The 15,828-nt window shown below is 37.5% G+C and overlaps 1 long non-coding RNA gene across 10 annotated transcripts in view; it reads left to right on the top strand.

Moving 5' to 3' along the window:
• Window positions 1-15,828, top strand: part of LOC108407354 (uncharacterized) — a 61,016-nt gene that overhangs the window by 16,111 nt on the left and 29,077 nt on the right. For 7 of the 10 annotated variants that reach the window (XR_012122336.1, XR_012122339.1, XR_012122335.1 and 4 more), the window contains exon 5: window positions 8,094-8,148. The exons of 1 other annotated variant lie outside the window; for it this stretch is intronic. This is a non-coding gene — a long non-coding RNA (uncharacterized lncRNA). Of the gene's footprint in view, window positions 1-5,715; window positions 5,830-8,093; window positions 8,149-15,828 lie in introns of all 10 variants that reach the window. 2 more of the 10 variants (XR_012122338.1, XR_005061026.2) reach the window with 1 other exon arrangement.

Genomic DNA, 15,828 nt, shown 5'->3' with positions numbered 1-15,828 from the left:
ATACAGAAGATGTACATACAGAAGACAGTTGTGATGAGTTCTTGACTTGGAGTCATGGGCTGAATTTCAATTATTGGCTCCAATAATACATCTAAAACTTTGGATAAGTTGCTTAAATGCATTCAAATTCAATGTTACAGGGTTCTGTGAGGATCAAATAAGATTATGTATGGGAAATTCCCTGGCATATGGTAGACACTCAATATTTTTGTATTTTTCCTAAGAAGTGATGAGTCTTTATGGAGAATGTTCTAAGGCCTGAGTGAGAACACAGATGAATGCTTTGGCTAATCTTATAAATAGAGGCTGAAGTCTGTCTTCTATATTCTTCTCTTGGATGCATTTAATAAGTCCCATACCTCTAAATATCACTCAGCCTTCTGGAAACAGGTCTGGGTGAAAATAGGCCTAAACTCACAGCTAGTCACAAGTATTGGCCTTTTACTTCACAGAGCAAACATTAGCACAAAATACCTATTTCCCTCACATAAAACTTTTTTGTAGAAAATTTGGAAAATCCAAAATGTAAAGAGTATCTGCAATCCCATTAGCCACAGAAAACCATTTTGGTGTATTTTTTTTTCAAATCTCTTTTATGTGACATAAATGTAAATTGGAATAAACTGTACATATCTTTTGTAACCTGATTTTTGGAAATCTTACAGTATATAGAAAGCAAATTCTTATGGCATTACACATAAGGATTTTATGAAAACATAATTCTGAATGGTTATGTAGTATCTTATAGTATGACTCTACCAATAGTTTATCTAACTATTCCCCCATTTTTGAGGCTGTTTAGAATACTTGCCATAAAATGTATCACTGCAATGATCACCGGTATACATGAATCTGATGATTTGTTTAACATAGATTTCAGGAAGTGGATATTACACCAAAAAGTACTAACACCTTTAAGCCTTTTACCTAATACTGAAAAATATCCGATGGAAAGGCCGTGCCAACTTTGCACTCCTCTTACCAGTGCGTGACTCTAAGCATTTCCCAGAACCCTTGAAGCAAAGCATTTCCATGAAAACTTCCTTCACAGGTGATTGTGCTGCCCATCTGTGCTGATTAATTTCTGGAAGCCTTTGTTAATGGTCATTTATTAACAATCACTGCCATTGTATCTGGGGCTTTTAATGTCTTGTTTATCTTTGTTATAATTTATGTTTCCTTTTAAAGTGTTTTCTAGAAAATAGCAAACCAGTAAAAGTGCTAATAAAACTAATTAAGGTTTACTTTCTTAGATAAAGTCAAGACAGGACAAACTCAAATGGTGAATAGACTGGATAGACGGTTGCCTGGGAAATATTTCATGAATCATTGTTTTCAAAACATCCAGAGTCAGGAAGAAGGGGCTGATGAGCTGGGATGGGCTATTATATTCCCTTTCATATATTTCTAGAAATAACTAGAATGTATTTAATGGCCCAAAATTAATAAATGATGATAAAATCTGGAGATGAGCTATTTCAGGCAAATTTGGGCCCCTGACCTAGTCATGAACCTCTCTTAAGTAGGATTAATAGTCCTTCAAAAATCCCTATGCATTTGGATATATCTGTGTATATGTCTGTCTCCCTCTGTGGCTAGCAGTTTCTTGAGATAGAAAATATGTGTTTTCATCTTTGTTTTACTGCTAAGATTGGAGAACAATATCTGTAATAGAATCATGTGGATGAACAATTACCTGATGGTTGACAGGAAAAGGACTTTTTAAATTTAATGGCAATGGAAGAAATCCCAAAGGAAATTATTGAAAGATTTGAATATATAAAAATTAAAAATGGTTCTCTACTACTCCCCTCCTCCATAAATGTCCAAACCCATAAATGAACTTAAATGACAAAACAAATAGGGGGAAATACTTTTGATAAATTTTATAACGTGAGATTTAATGCCTTAAATATATGAAGAGCTCATAAAAATCAATAAGAAAAATATCAAGAGCCCAATAATTAAATGGGCAAAAGTTGTGAATACATAATTCACCAAAAAGAAAATAGAAATGGCTAATGCATATTTAAAATGCTCAACTTCACTTTTAAAAAAATGTCCTTATTGTGGTAAAATACACATAACATAAAATTTACAGTCTTAACCATTAAGTTTACAGTTCAGTGACCAGCTCCACTTTTAATTAAAGAAATGCAGAACAAAACAGATTCTACTTTTTATCATTAGATGGAAATTTTTTTCTTTTCTTTTTAAAGATAATAAACTTGGCAAAGGCAGAATAAATTGGAATGTATTTTGGTACAACATTTCTGGAAAACATTTTGGGAATATATATATCAGAAACATTAAAGATGCTCATACTCTTTGACACGGAAGTCTTACTTTTAGAAATTTATCCTAAGGAAACAAGCTGAAATGTGGGTAAATAGTTAGAGTTAATTGAATGCATTTTGGTACAGCCAGACAATAGATTCCTTGCATATCCCTTAAAATGATGTTACTGGACAGTTTTTTCTAATAACTTGGCAAAATACTTACAATTTAACTGAAAAGTATTTATAAAATAGATGTTTATACAAAACATGTACATTAGACATAACAGGTATAGTAACATGAAAGATTAGAAAGAAATATATCAATCTATGAATAAGAACTATTTCTGGATAGTAGGATTACAAGTAACCTCTCCTTCATACTTCTCTTTTGTTTGAGTTTTTTGCAATGATAATATACTGCAAATATAATGTGAAGTTAACAGTAGGTGTTTATCTTAAAGAAAGTGGGTTATTAAAGTAAAGCAAGGAGTAAGTAACAGATAAGAGGAGATGCTTTTTAATGTGAGAGACATTTGAAAGCTATATGATTGGGAAAGAGTTAGTGGTGAGGAAAATGTTAAGGGTCTCAGAAGAGGCTCTCATAGGGGCTGAGGTCTGGGGGCACAGGGTTGGTGAAACCTGAAGGGCACCCCTTTCACCAAGGCTGAAGGAGGATGATGCAGACAAGTTAGTGGGAATAAAGAAGTGGAGCGATTCTTCCCTGATGACTGCTATTTTCCCTGAAGGAGAAGCAAGGGAGATTCTCTGATGGGTATCTTCGGGGAAGCTTGAGAGAAGTGTGTAGCTTTGGAATTGCCACTGGGCAGAAAAGAAGGAGCTCATGTGTTTTTCCCCTCCAATACCTGTTCCTTATTCTTATCTTGTGATCAATGATTGGTGCCAGTGATCCAAGACAGGAATCTGGAAATCATCCTCCCCATTCCTAGTGATCAATAAACTTCTTATAGTTCAATCCCCTAAAGATCTCTGAAACCTATCTTCTTTCCATGTCATCTCCATCTTCTTGCTTAGATTAGTGCAATAGATGCTGAACTGGTCTCTCTAGGCTCATTTGTGTCTTCCCGCCCCCAACCCATCCACCATATGGTTGCCAGACCTATCTTTCAAAAACCTCACTAGGGATTTTATCACATCTCTATGTAAAACACTTCAAGGTCTTCAATTGCTTCAGGATAAAACCCAAATTCCACTACAGGATATACAAAGCACTTCTTGCTCTGGTTCTTGCACCCTTTCCACTTAATTTTTTTCCCATCCTTTGTCCATCCATCCATCCATCCATCCATCCATCCATCCATCCATTCATCCATCCATTCCATTCCAATCCATCCATTCTTCTAATCACATGTGCCAATAATGCACTAGAAATTGTAGGCTAAATGCCAGGGAAATAATATGAAAAACTCTAGGCATGGTATATGTGCAAGACAACTTACAGTCTGGTGAGGACAGTAGACATGAATAAGTGTGTAAATGTTTCAGTCATCTCCATATAAACAGGGTGCAGTGAATACACAAAGCAATGAGTGTCAGGTCTCTGAGACAGGGGTTGGACAAGTAGTTGGAATCAGAAAAAGTTTCATAGATGAATGATCTTTGAATCTTGAGAGGGTAAGGAGTTTTTTTGTTTTTTCTTTTTGATGGAGAAGCGTGTTTCAGAAGAGGCACTCATACCTGCAAAGGCATGGAGGTGTGCCACAGTGAGTGGTGTTTGCGGACCTGCATGTCTGATGGTGGAGTTCCAGGCTATACCCTGAAGGCAATGGAAAATGATCGACAGGTTTTAGACAGGAGAGGAACATAATTAAATTTGGAATTTAAAAAAATCTGGTTGCCTATACAGTGGAGGAGGGATGGAGTGTAAGATACTGGAGGCAGTGAAGCCATTTTGAAGGTTGTTATTTAGAGGACAGGTGATGAAGGACAAAGGGCTGAATGAAGGAAAGAAAGTGGGATCTTTAGAAATGCTAAGGAGGTATCATATTCTATAGCAATGTTACTCGAAGTTTGGGTCCCGAACCAGTGATAGTCTGTGGACTGTTCGTTACCAGTCTGCTATGAAGTAAACACAGAAATTGACACAGAAAGTAAGAATTTAGAGACTTTCATAGCAACTTAAAGGGGGAGTAATTTTATATCTGTTAAACTTCTAATGAAAAAATTGGACTTGTATTTTTCAGATTTTCCCTTTTTGTTTCATTTTTCTAGTGATTCGTTTTTATTGTATTTTATAAAAGTATTGGGCCATATGGGCAGGAAATACAAAGTGGATCTCATCTCAGTTGGCTGAGAAGCCCTCATCTACAGGACCCGGTGATGGAGGAATATGGGGGTGGGTGGAACAGAGGAGTGTAAGGTGACCAACTGGGTATGGTACCTATAGAAAGCTACAGAAGCAGCCATTTTTTTTTTAAAGATGGTAAATTGTTTTGGGCTACAGTCATACTTTTGGAAGTGCATTTAGGGAAACAGGTCATGATCTTTTATGCCTTTAGGTTTTTGCATGCACCATTTTCTCTACCAGTATCATTTTCTAACTCCCTTCATCACTTGGCTAATACTTAATATGAAGGCAAACACTGTAAAAGTATTTATGTATCATCAGCATTGGGCGGATGCCTTACATTCATTATTTCATTTGAGCCTCACACTAACCCTGTGAAGAAGGAGTCTAATTTTGTAGGTGAGAAAACAGAGGTTTAGAGAGGTTAGGTATCTTTCTCATGGTCAGTCAGAGAGTAAACTGGTGGAGCTGGCCTTTGAACCCAAGAAATACAATTCAAGAACACATGTACTTAGTGAAAACATATGACCTCATCAAGGCTCAACTCAGCTGTCACCTCTTCCAGGAAGTCTTCCCTGTTGTACTTATTAGGGGTGCACACAAAAAACATGAACGTCTTGTCCCCATCATAGCACTTGCCATGCCCTATTAGAGGCATTTATTCACTTGCTGCTTTACTTTTTTCCTAAACTTTGAACTACTTGAGGGATGGAAGGAGTCCTTACTTCTCTGATTCCTGAAGCTCTCCTCAAGCTGACACTGATTCCACAGTGTCCAGTAGTAAGCAGGGGCTTGGTAAATGTCTGTTGAATAAATGGATGCATAAAACTGCTGTATTATTGGTCAGATGTTAGATGAAAGAGAGGGTGTTGACTAAACCTGAACAGATAAATTGGGGTCAGATTGTAAAGAGCATGATATTCTGGGTTCAGGCAAGTAGCAGCCACAAAATCCTTTATATTTTTCCCATTCATGGACACACTTTTCAGGGCTTCAAGTCTATACTGGAGACACTAACCTGTGGTGTGCTAGTTTCACAGCTGCCTCTTTCCCTTTCACCTGCAAAAGCCCTGATTTGTGGTGTATTTTGATTTCCATGGTGTACGTGCTCCTGTCATGGCCAATTTCAAGCTACCAATGTGATGTTACTGAACACGGAAGTGGGAAGAGATGTGCAGTATCATGCCATTTAAAAATATTCCCAGCACAGAGTTACCATAGATGTAAATGACCTGAAGAGCACAGGTAATAATAAAATGTAGTAAAATAATTAGGAAGTGTTGAGTTTTGAGTGTTTATTACTGTTGTTTTAATATCCTTACTAATGAGTTTATATGAATTAATTTTTAATAATGGCTGTATTTAACAGCTGGCTTACAAAATTCCTTAAATTTTAAAAATTGGCTTTCATGAGCTGGTGTGAACTGGCTCCAGCACACCATTGTCACTAATCCCTTTACCTGTTCATTCAAGCCCAGCTCTTGGCCCAGTCTTATTCTTAGCAAGTCACTTTAAGAAGCTCTGGTCACTAGCTTTTTGAGGTAGCATTAGCTCTTTTGTTGTTTGCACTAAGCTTCATGATCCAGTTGCTGAGTACTTGAGTTTCCACCTTGCTTTGCAATAACCAACATGCCGACAGATGCCACCATCCTTGCAGAGAATGCTTTTGTCCTGAATACTAGTTTCCCTTTGATGCCTTCTCAAGTCAGCATGGATCAGGATGTACAAGTCCTACACTTACAATGGGGAACCATTAATATATATCTATATATATCTATATATCTATATATCTATATATATATTTATGGACTGCTTGCTTATACCATCACATGCTACCTTGCTTTCTATTGCTCACCTGACCCACTGCTGCTTAATATGCACCCTGGCATTGGCACTTGTTTTGATTTTAGTATGTGGCTCTTCTATTCTGCTCATCTTTTTAATTTTGTGTCTACCTTTGGACTCAAGATTCAGTATTCCTTTTGCTTCAGTAACTGATACCTGGCCTTATTCCATGATCTGATTGCAGGACTGTCTGGCTTCCTGGCTTCCTGGCTTTGGCTTAGCCAGGCAACCACAACTCAAATCCAAATGCTGTTAAGTAGCAACATGAAAAAGTGGGCTGATCTAAGCAGATATTACTATTTTATTGTTTTTAATATCTGTCAATAGTTGCAAAACCCATGGTTGCCTTACGTCTACACAATTCCTGAAGATTCAAAACTGCAGAGAATTTTGAAGGGTGCCTACATTAAAATAATGTGGCAGATGCACTAAACAAATGGCAGCTCTTTTCTAGCTGTCAGTTCAAAGAGGATTCAGAGGAGACTGAATGATCATGTGGGTCTTTTATAGATTGAGTTTCTTCTTGTGGTAGCCCATAGGAAAGACATATGGGATCAATCTAGGCTAAGCACTAGATGTTTTTGAAAAATGCTATACTTAGGCATAGTCTTATACTAATTTGCTATTGAACCTAATAAAATCGAGGCTCTTCATTAAGAAGGGGGGCTAGGCATTTTTCTTAATGTTCAGTAGATAGTAACACTGGTAACCTAATATTGACACAAAACTAATGTTAATAGACTGCAGCCTTGAATATTCTTGAATGATCTGGGATCATCTTGAGAAAAACCACAGGGGAAAAATCCTGTTAAAAAATTCATTTGCTTCTCTCAATGGGAATAAACCCTTTGGTTGCTAGTTTAGGACCCAAGCTGCTGGTTGGGGGTGAAGACCTGCCCCTGCGCCTCAGGCTTCCGTGATGCTCTGCTCCTGCTTAGAGGTGACTGGGGTGGTTCCTAGAGCAGGAATAACTTCCCAAGCTTATCACTGAACAGAATGAATCCTCATTCACTCAAAGATTGGTTTTTCCACACTCCAGAAGAGTAGTTGTGTTTAATGACATGGTAACAATCTGTCCTGGAACTGAGAGTTGGTTTTCTGAAGACCATTTTCATTCTCAGATTCTTCCCATCGATGGAGAATTACCTCAAATCTTCTCCTGGGTAAGGTAGGGCTAGAAACAAATACTCCAAGAAATGAATAAATGACTGTGTGCAGTTAGAGAACCCTCCAAGTCTTTTCTTTTCAAGGAAATGATGCCAGGCAGGGCTGGCCTGGGGGCATGCAAGCCACACAGTTGCACAGTCCTGTGCTTCAAGGGGCTCCACACTTGGCTTAATGCTGTTCCTATTTTGGAATTCTTCAATTTTGAACAAGGGGATCACAGTTTCAAATGGCATAGCCCCTCCTTCTAACAAAAGAGGTGGAATTAGGCTTCCAAAGAGGATTTTTTTGCCTGCGCAAATGCCCCAGAGCAACACTGAAAACATACCTTAAATTATAATTTTTATTTATCCAGCCAGGCAAGAGTAAACTGAGAACACCACAAATGGTGTAATAAACATCCAAGTTGTGTACACAGGCAACATTTATTTAGTGCTTACCACGTACCCGAGCTTGCAGACATTAACTCATTTAATCACCATTATTTCCCTGTTTTACAGTTGGGGATACAAGGCACAGGAAGGATAAGAGAATCACCAAAGATCATGCAGATAAGTAAGTAACAGAGCCTAGATTTAAACCAAGGCAGTATGGCTCCAGAATGTTCTTATGTAATGCCTTTCCTTTCTACTAAAGGAAGTAATGACATTGGTTGGCTAACAGATGCTTCACAGTATTCCTGATTATTCTAGTTATTGCTGTTGAATTCAGAGAAAACTCATGAGCGAGAGCCCTTTAAAGGCGGAAGCCCATGTGCACTTGGAAGCTAATAGTGAACCGCACCATAGAACAAACACATAGTTTCCTTGGAATATCAACTATTGACTATTTTATAAAAGGGAAAGTACTAAACATATTACACTTTAGTGTCTCATAACTGGCATTTGATTTTGACTCAAAAGATTTTTAATGACAACACTAAGCTTATATGCTAGAGGAACATGTTCATCCTTGGAAACGTGCACTATATTCCTTTTGGGGGATTGAGGATTTGGCTCATACTTGCTGGGTGTGTTACATGAGCCTATAAAGCCATTTTCAAATTAAAGTGTCTTCCCTTGACTTCAATTTTATACATCTTTGTATACACCAGACCATATTTGTTCAAATGTTGGGCTCTAACATCTCATGGCTAATTTTCTAGCCTTTAGATTTGCATCTGTAGTAAGAATGATAAAAATTAACATCTATTTTGGCTGCCATAAGACTAAGAAGTACCTAGCACTTCCTAGAACATAGTTAACACTTAGTATATATGAATAATTGATTTATGAAAACCAATATAGAATAGTATAGCAGGTGGATCTTGGGGATACAGCTTCTCAGTTTCTTTAGCATAAAATAAAGTTAACAACATCTATCTCACAGTGTGTTATAAGGATTAATAAGATAATGTATAAGAAGTGCTTAGCACAGGCACTGGCATATAGTAAGTTCATACTAAATGATAGCTTCAATTATTTAATTTAATTTTTTTCCAATATAATATAGGCCTAGGTAATTTCACAGGGAAGTTTGGGACCCAATATTAAACCTTTTTTTTAAAGAATATTTTCATCTTTTTTCTCATCCTATTAGAAGAATGAGATAAATACTGGGTTTTACTGTACCATGATACTTTTCTATATTAATTATGCATTAAAAAATATACTTCGGAAAGTTGGTCTTTTTCCAAAGGTCCTTTTATAAAGGGCTATTAAAACAATGCATAAAAGAAATAATGTTCATTCATTATTAATACCTTGTAACAGTGATTACCTCAGCTTAGTCTGGCCATTGATCAGCCCTCGGAGCCCTCCCTTCAACCGGAGCTCAGGGAGTGGACGATGGGGGCAGGCACGGAACACATCTTCTCCTGTGGCCTCCAGATTCTGCTCCACCAGTGAGGCCCTCTTTCTGCTGCAACTTCCAGTTTTCTTCCACTGGCCCCTTTACCTCTGCCCACTAGTATGTTTGGGTCATTTCTACCTTACAAACTAGAAACAAAATAATTTTTCCCTCACACTTGCTTCGTTGACGTAGTGTTTCATCTTTCCCTTTTCTTTGATGGTTGTACTTCTGCTAAAAGTGGTCTTCACTTCCTTTTCCTAACATCTTCCACTCTGCTCCCTTGTCTTACCTGTATGATTTTCCAAAAACTCTTATTTTGAAGACATTGAGAACCTCCTCCTCATCAAGGCATTTGACCTTTTCTTAGTATTCATTCTTTTTGACCTGCCTGAAATGTGTGATACTGTTGAAATTTTGAGAATTTCTTACAGTCTGGGACATTGCTCAGACTCTTCTTGACATTTATTGGTGTTTTGGTTTACGCAGAGAAAATGGCAATGTGGCCAACTTTGCAGAATGTTGGGAGGATAAAGCGAGGTGTGATTGTTAACATGTATATAGCAATCAGTAAGATTCACTTGGCAATCTCATTTACCTCCAAGACTGTAAGTCTCACACTACCCAGATGACTCATATATCTGAATTTTTGTTTTGACCTTTCTTTAGATGTTCATTCTTCCTTTTCAATATCTGTTTCTACCTGGAATAATAAAACCATGTGCGTTTAGAGCTGAAGGAGTTCTTAGACCACTCTAAATTTACAATGAGGGAAATGGTCTGGAGATTGAATTGATTTGGGCCATGGGTGCTGGGTCAGTAAGGATGGTTTTAGCCTCAAACAAGAGAAATCCCAGTGTAATTGGTTTAAATGTGTGATCTTCCATAACAAGAAGTACAAGAGTCTGGCATGCCAGGGCCAGTTAATGTAGCAGTCCAATGATAACACCAAGGGCCCAGTTTCTCTCTCTGCTGTCTCTGCTGTCCCGAGCATGTTGGCCTGTGCATGAGCCAGCTCCTGGTGATTAGATGGCTGCACAGTTCTTAGTGTTCCATTCAGACCTGAGAATGACTACTGAAAGGAGAGACCATCTCTCCAAGCACGGCTCTTCTTAAGAGTGAGTATTCACTACCCAGAAGCACACAGCTGACTTCCTTTTATGCCTCACAGGCCTGACTTGTGACATGCCCTGGGAATGGGACACCTGACTGGCTTAGACCAATCAGAATTTACTCTCTGAGGCTGCATTGAGTCTTTTCTGAAGCACATGGTACTTCCAAGTTGAGGAGATGTGGAAACTAAATCTGATTTCCTTTAAATTAGAAAAGAAGAATGTGCAGTTGGAAATGAATGCTGGATGGAGTCCAACAGTGTCTGTTACTGACTTACAGTGAGTTAGTGGCAGTGTTACAGAATTTAGGTTTCCTCATCACCACTCAACTCTCTTTCAATAATTCTTAGTGCCTTTCAACATTTGAACCAGACTCAACACGTCAACTCAAAGGTAATCTGATTACCTTTCTACCCATACTTGCCCCACATCATATTTGCCTGTGTCCTGACCATTTTCTTCTAAGGTATGTTACCATTTTCTTAACTATTTAACCATCATTGATTTCCTTTTCTCCCTTGTTCTCCACAATTCACTCCCCAAGTCTTATTTAATTAATTGCTTTATTAAAAAATCATCCTTTTCTTTCCAATATTGCCATTATCTCTAGGTCACATCTTTATTATATATGAATTGGCTTATTATAAAAGTGTTGAAACTGATCTTCATGACTATCCAACTCTCATTTAGTCTTTAAATTACTTGCATATTCGTTTTCCTAAAGCATTCTTCTTACCTTTGGAGAAACTTCTTTAGATGGGTGCCCAGTGAAACTAAGCTGTAATAGTTTTCTAAAGGTAGGAAAAATTGTTATTTCAAAGTTGTCAGTAAGTTCTATTCCTAGTGTTAGAATTTATAAAGTTCCTTGGGGGCAGCTATCCTTTTACCTGAGAAGTATTTCTAGAATGCCTCCTTTATAGGTAGATGTAAGGCCAATAGATACCACTGTTTAGAGCAAAATGTGTAACAGAATTTTTATTTAATGTTGACAAATATCGCTCTTGTGGGAGTTGCCAAAAAAAAGGTATATTTGCATAAGGTACAAGGAGCTTTCTAGGAAGTAGTGGCTATAAGTATGACACTTTCCCTTTGAAGTTTAGGATTATTAGAAAAATAATCTTAGATGGATTAAAACGAGACATAACTGAGCCTATTTGGCAGAAATGTCAAGTGCTTTTGAGGAGGAACACACCATAAAGGAAAGGAAACCTGTAGTGGTGACCAGGGCTGTGTGCCTTACACACATACGCTAATTACACTGGGATTGGGGAGGTGGTTCCTGGATGGACTGAGCTTAGTGGGGAAGCTTTAAAAACAAGTGCTGTGTGTATACATGTGCTAGAGACTGAAGTCATGGAACGGCTGGTTGAAGAGTCCAGTACGGAACTGACCTGGGGTTTCCATTGGTCTGTACTGAAGGAGAGCCATCACCACTTGCGCTCAGGAAATTCTTGTACAGTGGTAGTAGCAATGAGTCATGCTGCTCTTTGGGGGGGACTCAGCTTTTTGGGGGAACTCTGGGAGTTTGGAGTCACAATTTTCTTGTAATGAAGAAAAAAGTTACAAAGGCAAACATAGAAAGAAGTAAAACCCTCTTTATTTGCAGATAACATGACTATTTATGTAGAAAATCCTATGCAATCTCCAAGAACTCTTAGAACTAATAAGAGTCTTTAGCAAGATTGTAGATAAGAGATCATATACAAAAATCAGTTGTATTTCAATGAACTAGCCATGAACAATCAGACCTTGAAATAAAATCATTTAAAACAACATAAAAATATGAAACATTTGGGAATTAATTTGAGAAAAGATGTGAAAAACCTGTACATGGAAAACTACAAATCTTTATGGACAGAAATTAAGGAAGACCAAAAGAGAAAGATAAAATTGTGTTCACAGATTGCAAGACTCAATATGGTTAAGATAGTGGTCTCCCTAAATTAATACATAGATTCAACACAATCCCAAAGAAAATCCTAGCAAGTTTTTTTTTTTTTGGCAGAAGTTGATCAGTGATTCTAAAATTTATATGGAAATGTGAAGGATCTTGAATAGCTTAAACAATTTGAAATAAGAGAACAAACTTGGAAGATTTATACTGTATGACTATACTACAAGGCTTATTATAACACGACAGTAATCAAGACAGTGTAGTACTAGCATCAAGGTAGATGAATCAATGGAATAGAATAGAGTCCAGAAATAGACATAGTCAATTGATTTTTGACAAGGATATGAAGAGAATTCAGTTAAAAAGGGTATTTTTTGGGACTCTCTTGTCCCTTCCTTGCGTGAGCCGGGAGCTTTATTCTCTCACTTTATCTCTAAATAAAAGCCTGTACCTTGCTCTCTTAAAAAAAAAAAGGGTATTTTTTTCAAAAAACGAAGTCGAAATAATTTCATATTCATCTGCAAAAAAAAAAAGCCCATAAAAACAAAAAACTGCAGTCCATAACTTGCACTATATACAAAAAAAGTAACTCAAAATGTATCATCGACCTGAATGTAAAACTAACAAACAGGAAGAAAACATAGAGCAAATCTTATGACCTTGAATTCAGCCAAGACTTCTTAGATGTAATCTTAAAAGCACAGTCTATAAGAAAAATGGGTATATATTAGACTTCGTCAAAATTAAGAACTTCTCTTTGAAAGACAAGCCAAAAGTGGGAGAAAATATTTGCACATCATATATCTGATAAAGGGCTTATATTCGGAATGTATAATGAAGTTTAAAATCTTAATGATAATAACAATTTAAAAATGGGCAAAAGATTTAAAGAGATGCTTCATCAAAGAAGCTGTAAAAGTGGCAAATAAAAACATGAAAAGTCATTAGTCATGGGGAAAATACAAATTAAAACCACAGTAACATATGACTACACACCTATCAGATCCCAAACTAAAAAGCCGAGACTATGGCAAGTATCCAGAAGGATGTGGAACAATGGGGATTCTCATGTTCTGCTGGTGGGAATGTAAAGTGCCAAACCACATGGCAATAATTTAGCAGTTATTTAAAAAGTAGAGCAGAAACCTACTATGTGGCCCAGCCACCTCATGGCTAGGTATTAACTGGACAGAAATGAAGGCATGTATGACCATACAAAGACGTGTATATGAATATTCATAGCAGCTTTATTTGTAGTAGCCCCAAACCAGAAGCAAAGCAAATGTTCATCAAAAAGGCGAATGAAGAAGCAAATTGTGTTATATCCACACGATGGAATTCCACTCATTTGTAAAAAGGAACAGACTACACGCAACAATGTGGATGAATCTCAGAAAACTGTGCTGTGTGAAAGAAGTCAGACTAGAGAGTTCATACTATATGATTCCATTTACATCAAATTCTTGAAAGTGGAAATGGATCTAGGATGGCTGGAAGCAGATCAGCAGTTGCCTGGGGATGGGGCAGGGGGGAGCAAAAATACCCAAGGGCATGAGGTGGACATGGTCATTATTTTGATTGTGGTAGTGGTTTCTTAGGTATTTACATATATCAAAACTTTCCAGATTTCACTCTTTGAACACATGCAGTTAAGTGTATGCCAACTATACTCCAATAAAGCTGCCTAAAAGAGAGACATAAAATAGGAAAAAATTGGCAAAGTACAAAATATTGGTAACACCTAGTGAATCTGTATTTCTCCACCTGAACAATCTCCAAATCTTTGAGCCTGGCATTTGCTCTCCATGACCCTATCCCAGGTTAACATTCCTGCTATATTTCCTACTGATATCTTAATTTCAAAGGGGACTGTTTCCGGAACAGGTGCTATCTTTTCTTGTGCACTTCATTGGTCTGCTGATCACCCTTCAATCCTCTCATGCAGAGATGATCTCACCTAGCTCTGAACTCCTGTAATGTTTTGTACCTTACATTTTAGAACTCATCACATCTTTCATTATAGCACATAAACACACTTCTTGCCTCCTGTAAAGATTGAATTCTTGAAGTGAGTGACTCATGTATTTATTATTTGCCCCAGTACCCCAATGGTGTTTTAGACAGGGTTTGTAAATGGTAACTGTACGCATACCAATAAACACAGTATGTTTAATTGAGGATTTTTTATACTGGCCCAAGGATTAAAAACATTTTATTGTGCTTAAAAAATATGAAAATTTTCCTGTGGTGTATGCAGTGGTCATTCACATAAGCTTGGGGTTATATTTACCTCAAATTTAGGTGGTTTAATCTCAACCTATTGTAAATACCTATTGTTTATGATCTCTAGAGACATTTTTCAGTACCTGAGTACCAGAGGCTATTGTTTGCTGTAGATTTGTAATCCTTTAATGCACCCTAATAACGTGTACACTCACATCTTGAGCAAACACAGTATAAAGATTCAATCACTATATTATAGGGAAAGTAACAATATTGTTTCTGGAATGATTTTGTTTTGGTGCTATTTCTGACCCCATGTTGAAATAATGAAACCCAAGCTCTGTCAAAGAAACAGGGTGATAATACGACCTAAGAATAATTTTGTTGCAGAGTTAAGGTGAACAAGAAACTGGGCTAAGAGCTTTATTTGAGTTTCAGATATCTGACAAAATTGGAAAATGGATAAAAGGAGTTTAGGAAATTGTACGGGATGAAATTGTTTTGTATTTGTTCCAGCGTAAAAGCATCTATTTTCCTCACAGAGAGATGGATACACAATGGCCTCAAATCTAATGGAAGTGCTCATTTCCAGGGGTATTGTAGTTTTGCAGTGGGTTTGTTTGAGGATTCTGGGTCTAATTTCATATTATTAAACTCTGAAATTACAGAAGCCTTCCCAGAGTAGTCCTTGAGTCTCAGAATGGCCACTGGTGCACCATGGGCTTGTGTATGAGGTTTGAAGGGCTTGTCTGCAGTACAGCTCTCCACTCTGTTACTGGCACTGTATCTTCCTTCTTGCCTTTCCCACGGGCTGGCTTTGTTCCTCAGTGTCGGAGCTCAGCCTGGACGGCAGAGTGGCAGCGGCTGAAGGTTTCTAAAGGGGATAATAGGACAGGGTTTGGGAGCAGACTTGGGTCTGAATACTAATTCCACATATGAACTCTGTAGCCTGATCCAGTTATCTAGCTTCCCGAGGCTCAATTTCCTAAACCTCTAAAGGGTACCATGAATGTCAAGAGCTTAGCACGGAGCACACACTCAACACGCACACTCTTTATATTATTAGCAACTAGAAATGATCTCAGCTTTACTTCAGGGAAATAGTCAACCCCAAGCTAAGAATAATTTGAAAAATGATAATGTGGATGTGGACATTTTTCTTAGAAACACTTTTAGGGA

Source organism: Manis javanica, chromosome 10, assembly GCF_040802235.1.
Source record: "Manis javanica isolate MJ-LG chromosome 10, MJ_LKY, whole genome shotgun sequence".
Classification (NCBI taxonomy): domain Eukaryota; kingdom Metazoa; phylum Chordata; class Mammalia; order Pholidota; family Manidae; genus Manis; species Manis javanica.
This window is presented reverse-complemented; position numbering and strand designations above follow the sequence as displayed.